The sequence below is a fragment of the Dreissena polymorpha genome, chromosome 1, assembly GCF_020536995.1.
Source record: "Dreissena polymorpha isolate Duluth1 chromosome 1, UMN_Dpol_1.0, whole genome shotgun sequence".
Classification (NCBI taxonomy): domain Eukaryota; kingdom Metazoa; phylum Mollusca; class Bivalvia; order Myida; family Dreissenidae; genus Dreissena; species Dreissena polymorpha.
This window is the reverse complement of record NC_068355.1, coordinates 129,185,737-129,192,012: the sequence shown is the minus strand read 5'-3', so window position 1 is coordinate 129,192,012 and position 6,276 is coordinate 129,185,737.

The following is a 6,276-nucleotide window of genomic DNA, read 5'->3' as shown; positions in this document are numbered from 1 at the left end:
ATAACACCCATGCACGGAAACATGAACAAGAGGCGGTCACTGACGGCTAATGCCGGTGGTCACAAATATTCAACAGATAAGTTTCGTAGAATATTACTGAGCATTGTCTGAACATTGTTCAGAAAATGCTCTTGGGGAGAAACATTCACGGTTTCACGCCTATTTCTATTCATGTTACACATATGCCGCCAGCGTGTACCAAGCAATGGGAGACAACTGGAGGTTAATTATGGCACGCGGTTCGACGCATAATCCCAAGAAACTAGGTTTCTCAGAGAACGTAGGTTCTCTGAAAACCTAGGTTCTCTGAGAACCTAGGTTCTCCGAGAACCTAGGTTCTCATGAGAACCTAGGTTATTGAAATCCCAAGAAACCAGGTTTCTCACGAGAACCTAGGTTCTCATGAGAACCTAGGTTCTCATGAGAACCAAGGTTTATGAAATCCCAAGAAACCAGGTTTCTCATGAGAACCTAGGTTCTCATTTGAAAACCTTGGTTTACGCTTGAGAACCTAGGTTCTCATGAGAAACTAGGTTTTTCATGAGAACCTAGGTTCTCATAGACACATAGAACTTAGGTTCTCATGAGAACCTAGGTTCTCATGAGAACCTAGGTTCTCATTCTGAGAACTTAAGTTCTCGTTTGGTATCCTAGGTTTTCAAAAGAACCTAGGTTCTCATTTGAAAACCTAGGTTCTCATGAGAACCTAGGTTCTCATTTGAAAACCTAGGTTCAAATGAGAACCTAGGTTCTCATTCTGAGAACCTAGGTTCTCATGAGAAACCTAGTTTCTTGGGATTATGCGTCGAACCGCTTGCCATAGCGTGACATGCTCGAGAAGTGGTTTCAAAGCCTTCAAAATCACTAAAATGGTGGAGCTTACGGGGGCTTCGCCCCCCCCCCCCCTAGACTCCCTAGCAGGGCTTTGCGCTGCACCCACCAGGGGCCCTAGCGGCCCCTGGACCCCCAGCAAATCATTCAATATCCCGGCCCCCCTAACCAGAAATCCTGGATCCGCCCCTGTAAACGGAAGACAAAAAGAAGCAGTATTGTGGCAAAATGTTAATGAATGATGCATTTTAAATATCATAAATTTGATATCAATACATATTAAAACACAAGTATATACGGGAATTTACATGATATATCTATATAATATAATACAGATAAACTAGAAAAGTAATTATTTGTTTCTGCCTCATGTTTAAACAGTGAGAGGGGAAACAACAAGAGGCAGCCGATCCTGTTTATATTTCCAGTAAATTAACACCTAAAACAATACTCAATACATACAGGGTTGTGATCAATATTTATACGAAAAATCCAATATGTAAATGTACATATTTACAAGTATATTTTTGTGTTTTGACCATGCTTATTGTATATAACAAGATAGAGAAAAACGTAGAGTGCAAACAACGCAGTATTTGTTTATAAAAGAAACATAATTAATTGTATCATCAATTTTTTATACTGAATAACTTAATGATAATCTGACACGTCTGATTACAAGGGAAGTTACGGTGTTGATAAGTAGTGCTCGGAAAGCTAGGGCATAGCTACAACATAAGTGCAATTGGTAAAAAATGAAAGAATTATATTTTTATTATTTTACAAAAAGACGACCGCATTATGTATAGTAGAACAGCTTATAACTATACTTGATTTTCGTTCAATATGAACGTAACACCTGTTTGAGAAAAAGAATGCAAAAGATTACATTTTCATAAATTCAGTGCAATTATACATTCATTTGACATCAATATATCATTCACATCGGTTTAAACTGTCAATTATTGCCTTTTGTTGGCCGTCTAGAGTTCGCCTGGGAGGAGGTGTTGAGAGATTGAGACTTTCGTGGCCAAGGCTTTGTTAACCAGTTTTTGTAATTCGCGTAAGCTATCTGTGTGGCGTGTTGGTTTCCTTTGAAAAGCGCGTAGATTTTGCCCTCAGAGGACCAGCATTTTTCAACGTTACCTCTATCTTTAAGTCGCACTGATGCCAGCACTTCTGAACTCCTTGATTTTTGTTCAAAAATCAAATGTTCACATCTGCGTTTCTTTATCTTGAAAGTAAACATACAAAGTTGAAACAAAGGGATTGGGATAAAATAATTACTTCTGAATCCATACAAAAGTCTTGGATAATATTTAGAGACACTTTTGTATCAGTTTTGAATAAGATTGCTCAAATTAAAGAAGTGCGCTTAAAACAACGAACAGAACCCTGGGTTGACTCAAACATTTTAGATCTAATAAAAATAGAGATCAATTTATTTATAAATACAAAAATATGGTGAAAAAGATTTTTATAAACAATTTTGATTTTATCGAAATAAAGTCCAAAAGGCAGTTAAAAAGGCAAACGCAACCTATATCCACGAGCAGCTAGAAGAAAGTAAATCCAAATCACTCTGGGCTCATTTAAAATCGTTAGGATAAAGTGACACAAGAAAATCTTCACCAAATGTTTTCCTCAAAATATATGACCGTCTTTGTTTTGAAGCTAAAAATATATACGGTAGCGGCAAACTTCCAGCTGCTCCAAATTGTTTTCATGTAGCCTCTGATGCTTTTAAAGCTTTTTACACACAAAAAATCCTGAGTCAAAGTCATTTAAACTGCGTACAGTTTCCGAACAATTTGTTTACAAGGATTTACGTAAGTTAAATTGTTCGAAAAGAACGGGTTTAGCTGATGTACCTGTTCGATTTTTAAAAGACTCATCATCTTTTATTAAACTTCATATTACTTTCTTAATAAATAGCTCTATTGTAAATTATTCTGTTCCAGAAGCTATGAAAAGTGCCAAAGTTAAGCCTCTTTTTTTAAAGAATGATAGGTCTGATGTTTTTTTATTATAGACCAGTTAGTATATTAACAGTGCCCTAGATAATTATTTCGGAAATAGGGTTTTCACCCACTGATTTTGAAAAATAGGGTGATTTCATTCTTGGAATAGGGTGAAATGAGTTATAAGATGCATACAGTAAAACAATTGCTGCTTTACTTCTGTTGAAGCTGCACACACTTGTATTAATTCAATAAAACTGTAAACTTATATAATTAACTTTAATAACCTGATGTTTCATAACATCTTTAATCCTTGAAACTGTCAATAATATAAACTTTAAACTTAAAAAAAATCGATAACACGAATGATTCGGCACTTATTGGCTCTTGCTTTCTTGGTTCGAAAAAGTAGGCGATCGACTAATATTTTGGCGCAACAATTGCGGACGTCTTTCTCTTAGACATTTTTATTACGCATCGTATTAGAAACTGAAAGTACAGACACTTTACAAATACATGCACAATGAACGACGGATTAAGTCAGATTGAAAACACATGTATGTCGTCGTTAATAATTTGGTCAGCCGCTTTATTTAACTATGAAATCTAGTCCGCAGAGCGTTTGAATAGCTTTGACTGTTTTATTGCTCCGTCATCCAGGCGCTTGCTGAATAAAAGCGTCGCCGCGTAATGAAAATAATCACAAAAAATACCGAAAATTAGCAAAGTATTTTCGATCTAAGCTATTGTATCGTACGCATCAAATAAGACGAATGTGCGTAAAAGGCAAATCGGGTGCGTTTTCAATACGCATGATATTGTATTTCTTTGCGTTTTTAAACATTTTAATAGGGTGAAAGACGCTGATACGCAGCTTATCTGGGGCACTGAATATTAACGATAGTTTCAAAAATTCTTGAGCGCGCCGTATACAACCAGCTGGAGTCTGTTTTCGTCAGAAACAACATTTTGTACGATATCAAAGTGGGTTTAGAGGGAGGTACTCTACCGACTCCTGCCGTATCCATCTTACAGATCACATTCGTGTACAGACCTCTAAGGGTATGTTAACGGGTATGATGATGCTTGACCTCCAGAAGGCTTTCGACACCGTGGACCATGATATAATTTGTCGAATGCTCCTGGAGATGGGCGTGGAGTCGGTGGAGTGGTTCCGCTCATATTTGTCTGGTAGGACTCAGTCTGTTCACGTTAATGATGCATGGTCGGACTTCCGGTCGGTTGTTTGCGGTGTCCCACAGGGCAGTATTCTTGGGCCTTTATTGTTCCTGGCATATATAAATGATATGAGCACAAGCATTAGTTCGTTTGGCAAAATTATTATTTATGCAGACGATAGTGCCATTTTGTTTTCTCACAAAGATCCATCTTACATCAGTCATGTTCTAGACAACGAACTAGAAAATTGTAGTAAATGGCTAATTGATAACAAACTTTCTTTGCATCTTGGGAAAACAGAATGTATTCTTTTTGGATCCAAGAGAAAGTTAAGCAAAATCAAAAATTTTACTATTTCATGTTATGGCCAAGAAATAAAATCTACAAGTACAGTTAAATATCTCGGTTCATTTCTAGATGCAGATTTGTCAGGTACATCTATTGTAGATAGTTTTTTAGGTAAAGTTAATTCAAGAACTAAATTTTTATATCGTCAGCAAAGTTTTTTAAAAATAAGTCTCTTAAGAAAACTCTTTGTAATTCCTTAATACAATGCCATCTAGACTACGCATCATCTTCCTGGTTCTATGGTCTTACACAAACGTTGAAAGAGAAACTGCAGGTGGCTCAAAACAAAGTGCTACGTTTTATTCATAACTACCATTGTAGAACACTTCCTGGTGCAGATTTTAAGGATCTTAAATTTTTGAATATTGAATATAGATGTAAACAATTGCGACTTAACCATGTATATAAGATTTTTAACAATATAGCTCCCAGTTATATGCGCAACAATTTTACTAAATGTAGTGATATCCACTCGTACGGGACTAGATCTAGTGATAAGGGTGATTATCACCTACATCCAGTTGATACTTTTACTTCCAAATCTTTTTTCCAGTATGCAATAAAAGACTGGAATGACTTGCCACAAAATATACGTTGTACAAAGTCTAAGAATACGTTCAAAAACTTGTTGAGAAGCATTTATTAGAAGAAATGGAAATAGTTGAGAAACTATAATATCTTTATTATTAGATTATATCATATTTTAGATTTGTAAACCATATTGTAATACATTTTTTAACTGTAAACCATAGTGTAATACATTTTTAAACTGTGTTTGTGCAATCCTGTCAATTTCATCATCATACGTCTTGTTATCTCATTTAACAATAAGAATAATTTTATTAATACTATAATATGACATTGAAAGACCGTTGTCACTTTATTCCATCATATATGTCGAATTTATGGCATACTTTTGAGTCACTTAGATAGATATACAGATGACGGCTTTGGACCCCGTTGGAAATAAGTTTTGTACGATTTATCGTCAAAGCTTTACGGGTTATCCAGTGCACTTATATTTCTATAATTAAAGATAATGTAATATCGACAAATAGGTGTGATAAAATGTGATAGCGTTTGAACCATATATAGATGTTTTAATAGATCTGATGTAAACTGTCTGTGATATATATGAATTGTTAACAATTGTGACTGTTGATTGTATTGATATGTTATGTGTACAAATAAAATTATTATTATTATTATTATTATTGTATGCTTCGTATATAATTTAATATGCATATTATGTGATGTATTAGTATCAGTGCAAAATCATTGTCATATTCATGTAGTCAATTTATTATAAAGTTACCCGAAAGCGATGGCACCCTACTTTACCCGAAGATATGCACATGAAATGTTGACGAATAAATGAATTAATAAACCAATGAGTTTAACGTGTTCTTTAAGAATTTACTGGTGTCACTGATTTGAAGTATTACATTATATTCTATGATATTTTAATATACATATTTATATCAGCGAATCAACTTTCGTCATTCGCAAAATGTGATCTAATATTCTACCGTAATTGATGTGCGACAATTAATTTTATTTTATACTGTTGGTCTCAAAATAGTATCGTTTACAAATGACGAACGAACATTTTCCTGGCGAGTAGATAAATCATAGAATATCTACAAAAACATTTTTCTAATTCACTATTATCTCAGTTATTATTTAGTGATTACAACAGTGAATTCCTAACTTTCAGTCACTAATTTTCAACTGTTATTCAATTATAAGAAGCCAGAGGGAGGCAAAGAATTAATAAAGTAAATTGATAATGATTATGATGATGATTTTCATGATGTCGTTGATGATGGTGATGATTATGCTGATGCTGATAGATATAATGATACTACTAATAATAATGATGGCATGGTGTATAATTCTGCTTTACAACATAACATTGTGGAAAATTTGTTTTCCATAACGTAAACAATCGTGTTCA